Source organism: Amblyomma mixtum, chromosome 3 (genome assembly GCF_055824585.1).
Source record: "Amblyomma mixtum isolate Tamu chromosome 3, ASM5582458v1, whole genome shotgun sequence".
Classification (NCBI taxonomy): domain Eukaryota; kingdom Metazoa; phylum Arthropoda; class Arachnida; order Ixodida; family Ixodidae; genus Amblyomma; species Amblyomma mixtum.
In genome coordinates this window covers 124734745-124751320 of record NC_143014.1, presented here as the reverse complement: position 1 = coordinate 124751320, position 16576 = coordinate 124734745, and the positions used below count along the sequence as shown (strand labels likewise).

At 46.2% G+C, this 16576-nt stretch overlaps 1 long non-coding RNA gene across 4 annotated transcripts in view; it reads left to right on the top strand.

Moving 5' to 3' along the window:
- Window positions 1–15671, top strand: part of LOC149351731 (uncharacterized) — a 38137-nt gene extending 22466 nt beyond the window's left edge. For all 4 annotated transcript variants that reach the window (XR_016290644.1, XR_016290640.1, XR_016290641.1 and 1 more), the window contains one exon: window positions 15501–15671. This is a non-coding gene — a long non-coding RNA (uncharacterized LOC149351731). The remainder of the gene's footprint in view (window positions 1–15500) is intronic.
- Window positions 15672–16576: the final 905 nt, after the last annotated feature.

Below are 16576 nucleotides of genomic sequence, written 5' to 3'. Positions count from 1 at the left end.
GTATCGGGGTCTTCTTCGACCTGGAGAAGGCTTACGATACCACGTGGAGGTTCGGTATCCTCCGTGACCTAGCGGACCTAGGTATCCGCGGCAGGATGCTGAGCTGTTTGAACGACTTCCTAACCAACCGCACGTTCCGAGTCCGCCTAGGCGCAACCTTCTCCAACACTTTTATACAAGAAACTGGCATACCCCAGGGGTGCATCCTCAGCACGACCTTATTCGTCATCAAAATGAACTCCATAGGGAAAGTAATCCCAAAATCCATAATGTACTCAGTTTACGTAGATGACCTCCAAATAGCATGCACGTCTTCCAGCATACCTACCTGTGAGCGACAGATACAAATAACAATAAATAAACTGGCCACCTGGGCAGATAGAAACGGATTTAGATTTTCTCCTCAGAAAACAGTAGCGGTTCTATTCTCTTTGAGACGAGGCCTACAGGCCGACCCCACACTATATCTAAACCAGACCCCATTACCTGTCAAACAAGAGCATAAATTTCTAGGAGTAACTTTCGATAGAAAGCTCACTTTCTTGCCACACATAAATAGCTTAAAGAAAAAAGGTTCCCAGGCCCTCAATATACTGAAACTACTGTCAAGAAAACGCTGGGGGTCTGATAGGGCATGCCTGTTACATATATATCGTTCTCTGGTTCGCTCTAAGTTAGACTATGGGTCCATCGTATATGGCTCAGCAAGACCATCCTACATAAAACGACTGGATCCTATCCACAATCTTGGTTTAAGGTTGTCTTCAGGTGCTTACAGAACTTCACCAATAGCAAGTCTGTATGTGGAAACGAATGAACCTTCCTTAGAAGATCGAAGAACTGCACTAACTTGTACATACATCCTCAAAATCCTTTCTCAGCCCAAACATCTCTGTTACCCAATTGTGACGAAATGCCCATCCCGAATACTCTTCAATAACAAGCCCCACGCGATTAAGCCGTTGCTCTTGCGCTTCGAAGAAAAGTGCCAAGCTCTGGACATACTAAACGAAATTAAAAATATTGCCCCAAGACACGAAGCGCTACCACCGTGGTACACTCTCCCCACAGTGTGTGACGTCACACTAACACGCTTCAGTAAAACCTGTACGCCACACGACCATATAATACAAGAATATCTAGCACTACAAGAAAAATACAGAAATTACACTGCATTTTATACTGACGGGTCAAAAACTCATGCTCATGTGGGAAGCGCAGTAATACAAGGAAAAAATGAACATGCAGTACGACTTCCCTCATGTGCTACAGTTTTCACCGCGGAGTGTTATGCTATTAGTGTTGCGGTACAGAAAATAACAAATGAAAACATCAAAAACAGCATCATTTATACAGATTCACTGAGCGTCCTTACAGCATTAAACTCCAAAAATGCCACAGAACCACTGATTGGAAGCATCACACACAATATAGTAAAGGTCACAACACGAAAACATGTTATAAAATTCTGCTGGGTTCCCAGTCACATTGGCATTAGGGACAATGAGAGAGCCGACATGTGTGCTGCACAAACCAGAACCACGGAAATAAAACATGTGAATTTGCCTCCTAGGGATTACATGAAGTTATTGCATAGCAGACTAAGAGCCAAGTGGCAAGCTTCTTGGGAAAATGAAGGACACAACAAGCTGCATACCATAAAGCCCATTTTAAAAGAATGGAAATCATGTTTTATCGAAGTAATTTTATGTCGTTTACGCATAGGTCACACACACATCACCCATAACTTCTTATTAACAAAAAAAGACAAACCTGTGTGTGAAATGTATGGTGAGGAGCTCACAGTAAATAACATTTTAATTTCTTGTTCACATCTCGAAGAACTTAGAAAAAAAATTTTTACGGTATTTTACAATGAACACATTCCATTTCATCCCGCATTGCTTTTAGGCGAGCAAACACTTGTCGAGTTTTCACTTGTTTGTAAGTTTCTAAAGAAAGCCAATGTTTTAAATCTATTATAATGTAACCTCTGTACACTTGACATAACATCATCTAACCTTGTGTTTGGCGCATGATAGCCATAGTTGCTTATGCGCCATAAAACCCCATATAACTAACTAACTAACATATCAAACCTAACAAGTTTCAAGCTCGAAGTGATCTCGAGTCACCCACTCGAGAATATAAGCCAAATTGGCTCATGAATGACCGGTGTACATCCGTTCCTCAGCGGGCACTCTCACAATTCGCAGCGCAGGTAAACCTATGTACAACGAATACCCGCTGCGAGTCAATTTGCATCTAGTCTTTAAACATAACTGTTGCAATGAAAGAAAAGAAACAAAACCTAGCAGAATAACCACGCAGATGAGACCACGTCTCACAAAACTTGTTTGCGCTGCAAAGAACTGCGCCATACATAGGTTACATAAAAAGAAGCGTCGTCAAAGTTACATAACTGCAGCGAAAGTTAACTAAAAGTACAAAATTCTACGCAGGTATAAAAGCTCAAAACTTCGTTTGCTTTCATTGTTGTACAGTTGCGTAAATGAATAAAAATGCAAACACTAAATACAAGAAGTCCTTATGGGTAACGGAGTGGATTCCAAGAGAAGGCAAGCGTAGCAGGGGGCGGCAGAAAATTAGGTGGGCGGATGAGATTAAGAAATTTGCGGAAATACGGTGGCCGCAACTGGCACAGGAATAGGATAATTGGAGAGACATGGGAGAGGCCTTTGCCCTGCAGTGGGTGTAGTCAGGCTGATGATGATAATGATGATTATTCATGGAATTCTCCATTCTTCAGCCGCGCTCTCCGCGGTCACGGTCGGACGGCCGGGCTACTAGCTAACGTCTCCCAAAATCTGAGGGGCTGATTGCTTCCACCTCTGCGGGACGTGTCCAAAGCCAGGGTCGCGCTTGAGAAGCTCAAAGCTAGAGGGGCGCTTTCTCCTATCTTGGCTCCCTGCATGTTGCGTCCCCCTCTGACTCGCGGGTCCTCTGTGGCACTCTTTTGTGCGGCAACCGTGCATCCTCCTCTGTAGCCCGCCGCGGGCGTCACCTGCCTCATCATAACCCGTGCTGCAGTCCCACAATGGAGCTGGTGGCTTACGCCCTGACTGCGCATGATGAGTAGGCTGGGCTTTTATGCAACGCTTGCGAACTTTTGAGCACCGCGGTGGCAATTTCGAGAAATTACGCGAGGTCCTCAAATGTAAAAGCTTCACCCATACTTTTTGCTTTCTCGCAGAAGTGTTCGGATTAGCTGCCTTCATGCGTAGCCGTCTTCCGGAATCTTCGCCTGTTGACTTTCGTTGCATGTCAAAAGTTTTCCTGTTGCCAACAGGTGCTAAGCTGCCGACCCTTCCCTCAGTCGACCCATGAACTCCCAAAGGCCCGTCATGTTTGCAATTTTTCTTGCCGCGCAGTGAAGCCACTTGCGCTTTGCCCACAATGCCAGGCGCCGGCTCACCTGCACAACCGCTCGCTCCCGTGACGTCTGCTGTTTCTTCTGAGCACAACAGCTCGTTTCCCTGCACTTAAATTTCTACCGAGCATAACAGTTCGCTATCCTGAATTGTGCATTTTGATGCAGAGTCATTATCATTCCGGCTTCCATTAACAATCTGAGCGACATCGTCCTTTTCATCTAACGCTGCGCTCTGACTTGGCGCATCAACGTTGCCATTCGGCGGCTCTCCATGAAACTCTTTTCCGGAAAGCTGTATTTCGGTGCGGAGGCATACAAGCTCACTACAGATTTTCTGAAGCCGAACGTCCACCTCATTTGCCATAGCGGCATCTATCTCAGGGCCATAACTGGCCTTGTCACTGATTTCCTCACTGTCTGCATTTGCTGCCAAAACATTCTTGGTGCTTTCGTTATGACTGGCGGCATTGTAACTCTTTTTGTCTGCCTTTAGATCTACACTTTCGGTCCCTGCTCCTGCCGAACTGGCAGTTATTTCTGAGCTTGAAGCTGCCCTGTCACTGCTCTCCTGAGCGATTGTTGTGTCCATAACTGACCAAGCGGGGTTCTTAAGGTGGTCGCTGACACTTATCGAAGCGTTGCGCGCTGCCATCACTTCGGCCTTTGGAGCCAACGTCTGCATTGATGCCGAAGAAGCGGAAGAGGGTCCTTTTCGCTGTTTCATAGCTGTCGACCTCCTCGTCGGACAGGCGCGCCAATACGCTGCTGACATCACCAGGAAGGACAACATTGACCATTCGGCCTGGTCTATCTCCTCCTCCCTACAGATTTGCTCAAAATTTCCGAGGAAAGTTTTGAAGTTTTCGCCTCTTCGGAAACTCCTGAGGCGATCTCGGGGCCTTTGCCATTTGACAAACTGAATCTTACGCATGAGCTCCTGCTGCTCTCGTTCGCGTAGTTCCTCTAGCTCAGCCCGTCTCTTACGAGTCTGCTCCTGCCATTCTCTTTCTTGCTCCTCGCGGAGCCTTCGTCTTTCCTGCTGCTGAAGCAGTTCTCTCTTCTCTTTCTCCTCGCAGAGTTTTCGCTTTTCCTGCTCCTCTCGCTTCTCTTTCTCCTGGAGAAGCCGTCGCGTTTTTTTCTTCGCTTTTCGTTCCGCAATCGTCTCCCACGCCTCGTCTGCCTCCTCGACTGTCACCTCCTCTGCCCGCATCACATCCAGAATCGCCTCTCTCGTTTTAGTGGGGTCTACTGATATGCCCAGTTCTTCCAAAATTTCAAGGAGGTCCTCTACCTTGAACTTCTCCGTCGCGGAACATACCTCGTGCCACTAATCCCCGCTAAAACACAAAGCCTCAGCTTGAAGTGAACAAAACAAAACCTGCCAAATATTTATTTTCTAAAAAACACAAACCCACTACTAGCATCTGCCTGTCCTAGTGCGGTCTGGCGAAACGAATGGCAAACATCGGGCATTCACCCTCCCGAGATACAGGTGACGCCGTCAGTCCCATAGCTGCCGGGTCCGTTGGAGCTGGTGACCTGACCTGTCCGTCTCTCGGTTTGCAGAAGAATACTTGGTGCTGTCGGTCCTGAAGCTGCCGAGGTCCGTTTGAGCCGGTGACTTGACGTGGACATCTCATAGCTGCCTTCCAGAGTTTGGGACGCAGCTTCCATCTTACTGCTGGCAACTAGTTATTGGGATCGGGTAGTGTAGTTGGGCCGGAGGAGGGGACGAGGAAGTCGGAGACGATTTTAAGAGAACAGGAGGAAAAACTTTATACAGGCTATTTACATGATTTACAAAAAGAGCAACTGAGAGTGCCACTCACAGCCGAGTTAAACAGGCCTCTCATTCCCTAGAGTCCCTAGACAGAGGACCGCATCGCCCAGGAGGGAGTGGCCTGAACGTTCACTTTTGCGCACAGCCTCACTGCTTCTCTCACTTGTAGCCACGTACCTGTCACATGTTAGAGCTTGAATGAGGAGAATGTCGGCGAGGTCGCGTAGGCTGCGGTAGGTCAGCACGGGTTGTTCCATGGCTAGCTGATGGAAGACACGTGTTGCCGAAACCTGTGCTTAATAACACCCAACTCGTGGCGCAGGCACACAGGAACCATCATAATAATAATGTTAAGTAGCTCTGCAATCCCTAATCATTAATGTTCAGCAAAGCTTTTGCTGTGGTGAAGAATTTTTTTTAGTGCTACCGTAGCGCTCTGGTCTTAAGATTCATTACGTTCGTCTATTATCGTATAAAGCTATTATTATGCCATTTTGGTAACAGTCAGCACCTGCAAGGCACTGTCAGCAGCTCCATCTCAAGTGGATGCTAAATGTCCTTGGCAATAAATGCGGTGTCCTTGCTTCAGCACTGAATAAATGTTTATTATTCACTGAGCATTCTTTTTTTTCTCCACTTAACGTTATTAAACTTTGCTGTTCCTTTGGAAAATGCAGTAAAACACAGCTCAGCTCTTGAAATCGCACTGAAAACAGTACATTGAAGCAACATCGTCGAAATCGTGAAACAAAACATTTATCTTTGTGCTAGCATCGATTTGATGGGAGGGATGTAACCAACGCTGCGCCCGCTTTCTGAAATCCTCGCCAAAGAGGGCACTAATTGCTTGATCCCAAAGCACCTCCTGGCCAAGCTTGGGACCCCTTTGCAACATAAAAATGACAGCAGTTGTTAACAATTAAACATACAGCATTCGCTATGAATATAACAGAATATAGCAAGTGCACTTATGCAGTAGATACAAATGTACACTGAATATTAAGTTTTGCATCACTGCTCTAGAGAGAGTAAGAAATATAGGAACAGATAAATGTTAAGGCGTCATAAACTATTTTGTGAGGTATTTCTTCAGTTTACGAGCGAAACTGCATGATTTTTTTTTTCAGAGCTATAGTTGGCATGTTTCATATTTTAGTTACCACAAATTGCAAAAAACATCTACCATAGATATTTTGTGTGGGTGGGAAATTTCCTAAGGTAAGGCCTGTGGTGGACTGAAGGAGGGGCTAAAATGATACATGGAAAGGGCAATGATATTTGTGACGATAGAAATGTTTTAGTATGCTAGCACTAATGCCCCTACTCACTGATTTTGAGGATCTTTGTCTAAAGCCTGTTTGACCTGAAATAAAATGAAACTACAATAAAACACACAGCGCCATAAATAAAACACAGCGGCATGAACAGATCAGCCTCTCTGTCCACTGCATTAGACATCTATGCCACTGCCGCAGCTGAACATACCACATGCTGAACTGCCAGTCTCTCGTGCTGTACTTTGGGTGTCATCGTCTTCATCAACTTCCATTCGTGCGCAGTGGATCCAAGCGCCAAAACTGCAGTGCTAGCGCACCTAATTTGCATTTGGCTTAACCATGCTAGAACGCCCGTCTTTTTTTTTTTAATGGTGTAATAGATGAAAAGGAAAAACCTATCAGCTGAAAACTAACAGCTTGTTGAAATCGTTATAGTTAACCTTGTTTATTATTTTTAGCTAACATTATCTGAATTCATAAGAAAGGAGACGTCAAGGACTTGAAGAATTACAGACCGATCAGCTTATTGTCCGTTGCCTACAAGATGTTTACTAAGGTAATCGCTAATAGAGTCAGGACAACCTTGGACTTTAGTCAACCAAATGATCAGGCAGGCTTTCGGAAAGGATACTTGACAATAGACCACATTCACACTATCAATCAGGTGATAGAGAAATGCGCAGAATATAACAAACCCCTATATACAGCCTTCATTGATTACGAGAAAGCATTTGAATCAGTCGAAACCTCAGCTGTCATGCAGGCATTGCGGAGTCAGGGTGTGGAAGAGTGTTATGTGAAAATATTGGAAGATATTTATAACGATTGCACAGCTATTATAGTTCTCCATAAAATCAGCAATAAAATTCCAATACGGAAAGGTGTCAGGCAGGGAGACACGATCTCGCCAATGCTCTTCACTGCCTGCTTACAGCAGGTATTCCGGGGACTGGAATGGGAACAGTTGGGGATAAGAGTTAATGGAGAATACCTGAGTAATTTGCGTTTCGGTGATGACATTGCCTTGGTAAGCCACTCAGGACAAGAACTGCAAAGCGTGATCAATCAGTTAGACAGGCAGAGCAGAACGGTGGGGCTAAGAATTAACATGCAGAAAACCAAAGTTATGTTCAACAGCCTAGCAAGGGAACAGCAGTTCGCAGTTGGTAGCGAGGTGCTGGAAGTAGTAAGAGAACATGTCTACTTAGGGCAGGTAGTGACCGCAGATCCGGATCATGAGAGGGAAATAACTAGGAAGAATAAGAATGGGGTGGAGCGCATATGGCAGGTTCTCTCAGATCATGAATGGTAGCTTACCAATATCCCTGAAGAGAAAAGTATACAACAGCTGTATCCTACCGGTACTCATCTATGGGGCAGAAACGTGGAGGCTAACAAAGAGGGTTCAGCTTAAGTTAAGAACAACGCAGCGAGCTATGGAAAGGAAAATGATAGGTGTAACGCTAAGAGATCGGAAGAGGGCGGAGTGGGTGAGGGAACAAACGCGGGTTAATGGCATCTTAGTTGAAATCAAGAGGAAGAAATGGGCTTAGGCAGGGCATGTAATGCGAAGGCAAGATAACTGCTGGTCCTTAAGGGTAACGGAGTGGATTCCAAGAGAAGGCAAACGTAGCAGGGGACGGCAGAAAGTTAGGTGGGCGGATGAGATTAAGAAGTTTGCGGGAATACAGTGGCGGCAACTGAGAAAGGACAGGGTTAATTGGAGAGACATGGGAGGCCTTTGCCCTGCAGTGGGTGTAGTCAGGCTGATGATGATGATGATTATTATTATTTTTAGCACTATCTTTTGCAATTGCATGATGAGATCCAGATAATTTTTGTATGTCCCACCCCAAGGTTCGATACAATATGGTAGGTGGCTAATAAATGCAAAATTGGGCGCACATAATGCCAGTATATCAAAATATTCCCTCACCTGCCAAAGGGCATGACACCCACACACCATTTTCTGGGAAGCCACATCAGTCAGGTTGTGCTAGTGCAAATGGCTGCCCAACGTGATGCCTGTTTATTTATATGGGAACGTGCATTCTATCAGCAAGTTATGGACTGTTATTTGAACACTGGTTGTGTCTTTGTCATTTAAATACCATGCATTTGTTTTTGCTTTTTGTACTTACAGTAAGCTTATTTGCTGAATACAGTTTTTCTTCTTCATCACTTCTTGATTTGCTTTTCCTTCTAATTCCTTCATGTCATCACGTGTCATCATCATGTCATCAATTTTTTTTAATAGTCAACTACTAATGGTTCGTTATTAACATATAATGGTGCATGGTATATGGCGTTTGAAATCTCGAAGCAACACAGGCTACGAGGGACGCAATAATGGAAAGCTCCAGATTATTGTAGACCACCTGGGGTTCTTTAACATGCACTGACATCGCACCGTACTATGCGGGCACCTATCACAGACTAAGTATGGATCCTTGTGGAATTCCTGTATAGAGAGAGTGCGGTGAAGGAAAATTTTATTAGCATAACATGGAGGTGCGTTCCTCTACCACTACGAGCGGACGTGCGCCACATGCGCTCCGCAGTTTTTGGGCTTTTTGGCCCGGTCAACTCAGCGGAACTGCCAAAATTTTGGTGGGAGGCGACGCAGGAAGAGAAGCGGACCACGAGGACACCATTTTCAAACCGGTGGGCCCAATATTTTTTGGATTTATCCGGTCTTGAAGATCAACCACGTGGATGAATGAGCTAAGCCAACGCTAGGCCTAGCGACTAGGCTTCACGGGCGGCGACTTCCGCGGACTCCTCGACCTCGGCAGGCGACGGAGGCAGCGGAAAGATGGCCCAGACGCAAGACATCCATGCCAGACATGAATTTTTGGCAAACCGAATTATGGAGACCCAAGAAAGAATGGAGGAAGACCAACGAGACGCCACCGCCGGGGGATCCCACGTACAGGGCCCGACGGTGAACACCCAAATCCCGGGAGGCAGCACCCTAACAAAAACAGCGCAGGCGAGTCGCAAATACGATTCGGACTCAGACTGGACAGTAGCCATGTCACAACGGCGGCACAAGAAAATACGGAAGAGCCAGGAAGCGACGGCAGGCCACGTGACGGGGGATCCGAGCCCCTCAAGCGGAGGGAAAAGCACAGGCGACAAACAAAGCACAACCAAGCAAGGCGAGAGGGAAGGAGCGCCGAAGAGGAGACTCCCTCCCCTACCGAAAGAAGATTTAAAGGTGATCCTGAGGCCAAAGGGACTAGCAGTGCGAGAGCTGCAAACACACCAAGTGGCGCGAGCGGTGGTTGCAGCCACCGGGCATGGAAGCAAGGCAGAAGACCTTATAATCCGACTGCGCAACGGCTCAAATATCATAATCGTCAGCACGAATAAGGAAGAGACAGCCAAACAAGTCAGAAACATAGCGCAGCTCAACTTTGGTGGAAGAAGTTACCAAGTCACGGCACACGTGGCGGCGCCGGAGGGAACGCTACGGGGAGTCATCCATGGGGTAGACCCGGGAACCCCAGAAGAAGAATTAAAGGCCAACCTAAGGACAAGAACGCACGGAGTGAAGATTTTGGCGGCACGAATGCTAGGGAGATCCAGCACAGCAGTCATTACCTTCAGTGGCCCAATCCTTCCCAAGCAAGTCCTGCTCTACGGGGGAGAGATGTGGTGCCACCCATACAGACCAACGAGGCAGATATGCTACAACTGCTACCAGCAAGGGCATCGAGCAGATGTATGCCCAAACCCGGAAAGCAAGGCGTGCAGGCAATGCGGCCAAGCAAATCCGGAGACGCAACACCAATGCGTACCGAAGTGCCTCGTGTGCAAGGGCTCCCACGTCACAGGAGCAAGGGAATGCACACAGCGACTAAAATCATTCGGAGAGCTACGAGCCTGGGGTCAGCAGCAACGCGGCCGCAGCCAAGGCAGGAATGGAGGACGACGACCACGCTGGTTCCGGAACGAGGACCAGGAGAAACAACCTGACTACCGAAGCGAGTCCAGGGGACGCAGCAACAGCCGCAGCCGGGACCGGAGCCAGAGCCGGGGACGAGGCGAGGCGAGCCAGACCACGGCCAGCCAGCAGCAAACGCAGCAGAAGAAAAGCGGCGGAGTTAAGGTAAGCTGGGGAGGCGGCTCTCCCAAAATACTTTTTGCTCCGCACGAGGAAAACAACACAACAGACACCAAGGCAGAAAACGAAAGCCTAAGAGCAGAAATCAACAACATAAGAAAGGAGAATAGGCAGCTAAGAAAGCAGATCAGCGACTTAATCGCAGAACTACAGGAGATACGGAGAACAGGTTTTTCACCAGTGAGAACGCCAACACCACCACCACAAACTATAGAGAACCCACAAAACATGGGGGGGACCAACACGGCAGGGGAAGACCTAAAAACACTCATGCTGCAAATGCAACAACAAATGCAGCAACAAATGCAACAACTAAGCCAGAAGATAGCTTTGCAAGACCAGAGCTTCCGTAATTACGTTAAAAATCAAACAACACAGAGAACACTAAACGACGACAGAGACCGCCTCTTTAATGAGCGGAGGTTCGGTACAGAAACCCAAGGGAACAATAGTAGCTGCAACACAGCAACATGGCAGGAGGACAACAACTAGAGATTTGGCAATGGAACTGCAGGGGCTACAGGCGCAAGCAGGGGCTCCTGCAGCAATTCATTAGCACTAGGGGAACCCCACCAGACCTAATCTTATTACAAGAAACAAACTGTACCCCAACCCTAAGAGGCTACTCATGCCAGGAGAAAGGGAAAACAGCAACACTCATTAGCGACAAAATAACAGCAATAAATCATGGGGAAATAGCAGACACACACCTAGAACACGTGATAACTGAAATAATTCCCAAAAGGAAAAGGAAAGCAAAAAGCACCTTTGTTATAAACATATATAGCCCACCTAAAAACAGGGGAGACTTCACCAAGCTTTTCGCGGAGGCAAAGAAACTTGCAGGGCAGAACACCCTAGTTATAGCAGGAGACTTCAACGCGAAAAGCCCGCAATGGGGCAGCAAAAAAGAGGACATAAAAGGGCGGAGCATATGTACAGCAGCAGAAAACACAGGCTGCGAGCTACTTACGGATGAGAGCCAACCCACAAGGCAAGGAAACAGCGTAAGCGTAGACACGTGTCCCGACCTAACCTTTGTCAGAGGAGCTAAACAAGCAGAGTGGGAAAACACACAAGAGAACCTAGGCAGCGACCACTTTATAATCAGAGTGGCCATTGAAGCCGAAAGCATCAGAAGGAAAATAGGCAAGGCAAGACTGACAGACTGGGACGCTTTCCGCACCCACTGCAAAAGCATCAAAGGCGACATCACGTCTTTAGAAGAATGGAGCCAACAACTTAAACAAATAAGAGATACATATACCAAAGAAGTTAACCGCACAGAACAGGCACCAGAGGTAGACAAACAACTCCTCGGCCTATGGGAGGCAAGGAAAAGCCTAACCAAACGCTGGAAGAAACAGAAGCTTAACAGGAAACTAAAAAAGAAGATAGCAGAAATCACCAAGCGAGCGGAAGAATACGCAACACAACTGGCTAGACAGGGATGGCAACAATTCAGCACAACACTGAATGGCACCCTAGGCACGGCCAGAACGTGGCAAATACTAAGAAAGCTCATGGACCCATCGAAGAACCAAGCAGAAAGTAACAAATCGATACAAAGACTGATCCACCAATACGAAGGGACGGAGGAGCAGCTAATCCAAGCAGTAAAAGAGAAATGCTATGGAAAAGAACAGGTGAAAGCCTACCAAGGAGAATACCAAGGGAAAGAAAACCAGGACATGGACAAACCGATAACAAGAGAAGAAGTTATTCAAGCCATAAGGGCGACGACAAAGAACACGGCAGCGGGGGCGGACAAGATCCAGAACTCGTTGATAAGAAATCTCAGCGATGAAGCGGTAGAACAGCTCACAAAATACTTAAACAAACTCTGGGAAGAGGGAACGGTTCCGAAAGAGTGGAAACACGCGGAAGTCGTTATGATACCCAAACCAGGCAAAAAACTGCAGATAGAAAATCTCAGACCTATCTCGCTAACATCGTGTCTGGGCAAGCTTTTCGAAAGAATCATCACTAAAAGAATACAAAGACACCTAGAAGACGGAGGATGGTACCCCAACACCATGTTCGGCTTCAGGGAACATCTATCGACCCAAGACGTGCTGCTTCAGCTCAAAGAAGAAGTACTAGAAACAATGCCAAGCAAAGGGGAAAACGTAGTCATGGCCGTGGACATCAAAGGGGCCTTCGACAACGTATCCCACGCAGCAATTATGGAAGGCATCAACGCCACCAACTGCGGAAACAAAACACACGACTACGTGAGAAGCTTCCTCACAAACAGAACTGCAATGGTGGGTTTGGGAGACCTACGAAGCGAGGTCTTTCAAACACCATGCAGGGGAACTCCACAAGGCTCAGTGATATCACCAGTGCTCTTCAACATATCAATGATCACCCTAGCCAAAGAGCTCAGCCAGATACAAGGAATCAGACACGCAATGTATGCGGATGACATCACCATATGGACCAGCGAAGGCTCGCTAGGAAGCAAAGAAGAAAGTCTACAAGCGGCAGCCACCTGCATTGAAGGATACATGAAGAAGAGGGGACTAAGGTGTTCCACCGAAAAGTCCGAACTTCTCAGAGTAGGAAGGCACCCTACAGAGGCTAACCTCGAGGTGAAACTAGAAGGGCAGAACATACCGGAACAAAGAATGATAAGAATACTCGGTATGTGGCTGCAAGGTAGCAGGAAATGCAGCCACACACTCAGCCTACTACGCAAAGCGGCGGAGCAAGTAGGCCGAATGATAAATAGAGTAGCCAGCAAAAGGCATGGCATGAAGGAAGAAGACACAATCAGACTGGTGAACAGCCTGATAGTCAGTCGAATAACATACTCACTACCATACCACGTAACCATCAAAGCTGAAAGAGAGCAAGCAGAAGCTATCCTTCGCAAAGCGTACAAGATAGCCTTACATCTACCAAGGAACACATCCAACGAGAAGCTAATGCAACTAGGGCTAAACAACACTTTTGAAGAGCTGAGTGAATGCCAAATAAAGGCACAACTTCAAAGACTCAGCGACACAAGAACCGGACGAGCACTTCTGACTAGGTTGGGTCGGGAGACGGAGAACCATCACAACAACAGGGCAAACATACCAGACGCACTAAGAAGAAACATAAGCGTACAACCCATCCCCCGCAACATGGACCCAAACCTCCATGCCAGCAGGAGGAGAGCCAGGGCAGAATACTATGAAAAAACAATAGGGCACAGGGACAGCACGGTATACACCGACGCTTCCCCGTACTATGGTGAACGAGGAAATAAAATGGTGGCGGTAGTCGTCAACCACCAGGGAGAACACATAACGAGCCTCACGGCCAGGGCATCAAATGTAGCAGAGGTGGAGGAGATAGCGATAGCCCTAGCAATGAGGGAGGGGGATAGAAAGGGGAGACCCTTGAATATCTTAACAGACTCACAAGAAGCGTGTCGAAACTACACAAAAGGAAGGGTAGGCAAAACGACACTCAGGATCCTCAGCGAGGGGACACCCTCGGGGAGGAGAGAGAAACATAACATAATTTGGATACCAGGCCACGCGGGGGTCTGGGGCAACGAAAGGGCGGACGAACTAGCTCGAGGGCTTACTATCCGAGCTGGGGGGTCACAAGCCCCGGAGGAGCTCTGGACTAGCCTAGGGGCAGGGTACTCTGAAACACTAAGTTTATACAGGGGGCTAAGATACAAATACCCCCCACCACACAAAGAGCTAAGCAAGGAAGAAGCCGCAAAATGGCGGAAGCTACAGACAGGCTCCTTCCCCAACTTATATATACTAAGCAAGATGTTCCCGACACAATACCGCGCCACATGCCCTTGGTGCGAAGCGAGGCCAACACTATACCACATAACATGGGAATGCGACAGAAACATATCGTTCCACAAACACGACACACCAAGTGCGGAGCAATGGGAGAGCCGGCTCACCAGCTGCGAGCTAGAGGCCCAAAGGGCACTCATAGCACACGCAAGCGAGGTGGCCAGACTCAGTGGAGCCCTGGACTAGGGGACCACCCAAGGCTAAGGAGGCAACCTCAAGACTTGAAGAGAAGACTTGAAGAAGACCTCCACCGCAGGCTAAATCTTAGCAATCAATAAAGTTTCTACTCACTCACTCACTAGCATAACATGACTAGCAAGGAGGTGAGAAATGTTATACCCAAAGCTGTAGTGTTTTAATTTTGCTTTGATAATAAAATGACAATGCCTTCTTTAAATAAAAAAATATCACTATTGCTATCATGTCATGTTATACTGCATTATTTATATGAGTAATGATACCACTGCAGTGGAAGTTGAATGATTCGGCCTAAATCCATGTTTTTATTCTCAGAGGATACCATAGTTCTCAATAAACTTTTTAAATCTCTGCCCAAGAATTCTATTTAGAATGTTATTAAGTATGCTAATAAGAGAAATTTGCCTGTAACTGTTGGAATTACTACGGTCACCATCCTTGTATACTGGTGTAACCTTTGTTGTCATAAGAATGTGAAGATATTTAGAAGCAATAAAAGAATGATTAAAAACAGCACAAAATCACACCAAAAGTTTAAAAAATCTCTTCAAATAACCATCAAGACCTGTTACTTTTTTCTTGGGCATTTTTTTAAAATATAGGTTCTGTTTCTCCGAGTTCATTTTAAACACAGCAAAATATTAGGCATGCTCGGCATATTAGAATTTAAGTTCAGTAGCATCATAGCTAGATATGTTCTGTAGAAGCTGAGGAATTATTCAAAGTTTCAACTATTTCCGTCCACTGATTTAGAAAGTGCGTAATATAATTGTGGGCTTCTCAAAACTTTTCCACAATTTTCAAGAGTCTTCGAGTTTCCATTGACCCATTCTATCCAATCCCTGTGAAATTCCCTTTTTGAGCTTTCATCATTGTCACAAACTTGTTTCGTGTGGTCCTAAACTTGTAGTGTGCCAACTGTGACGGGTTCTGCTACCACCATGCACCGACACCACGCTACGCCTGCGGACAAAGAAGTTGCCCCGCTCTCTTGATGCTGGCTACGCCTCAACATGCTGCAAGATCCTACACAGTGGCTCGGTCTCTCCAAGGGTACATAATAAACGCACCAACTGACAGAAATAAAACTCTTCTTTTTCACACTTCCATTTATTATGCCAGTAATCTTTACCTCTTAAAACTGCAGGTATGGATTGGTTCATTCCCAGACGAGGCGGTCTATTACGAAAGCAATCCCTGATTCTACAACTGGTATCTACTGTTGTATTCAAGGACATAGTGCTGGGGGTTACTATAGGTAGTCGGAACATTTTGCCTCCTTGGCAAAAACTTTTGAAGCGACAGAAATGGAAGCATATTACATTCAAATAAAATTTTGGAACGTCCTGTGCCCTGAAGTACTTCACTTTTTTGTTGTTTTTTTATTGAGTGTACAGGGTGCTTCTCCTAACTTTGCTTCGCTTTAAAAGACAACAGTGCACTCTGCAAGGACCCGACTAGAGTACTGTTGTCGGCAGTCATCTTGACCAAGTCCACATACATTTAAATGCGACTGATTAGCTGCGGCTGAATAACAAAAAGGTTGTAATCTTTGTGTTTTTTCTTTTTTTGCTTTTTATTTATTTTGCGTCTTGTTCCTCCAAATTTCGATTTTTGCTGACTACCAGTTATTGCTCTTTTCTTGCTTCTTTTATTGCCCTGTTACGCATGTTAGATGTTCCTTCTATATATTCAAGTTCTAATTTTTACCACCCCCTATGTAATACCCTCGTAAAGAGGGCCTTTAGGGGTATCTTGAAATAAAGAAAAAATAAAACAAAAATAAATGAACAATTAAATCTACCTGTTGTTAACTCTGGAGGAAAATTTTCAGTTTAGAAGTTCTAGAGCCTGTTATATAATGTCCAAGCGCGCAGGAAACTCGATTAAAGCGCACCGCCACTGATGACGTGTGGCAATGGCTAAGGCGCCAAATTCGAACTGCCTGCTCTAGAATACTCCGACATGCACTTTCTTCCGTTTCGG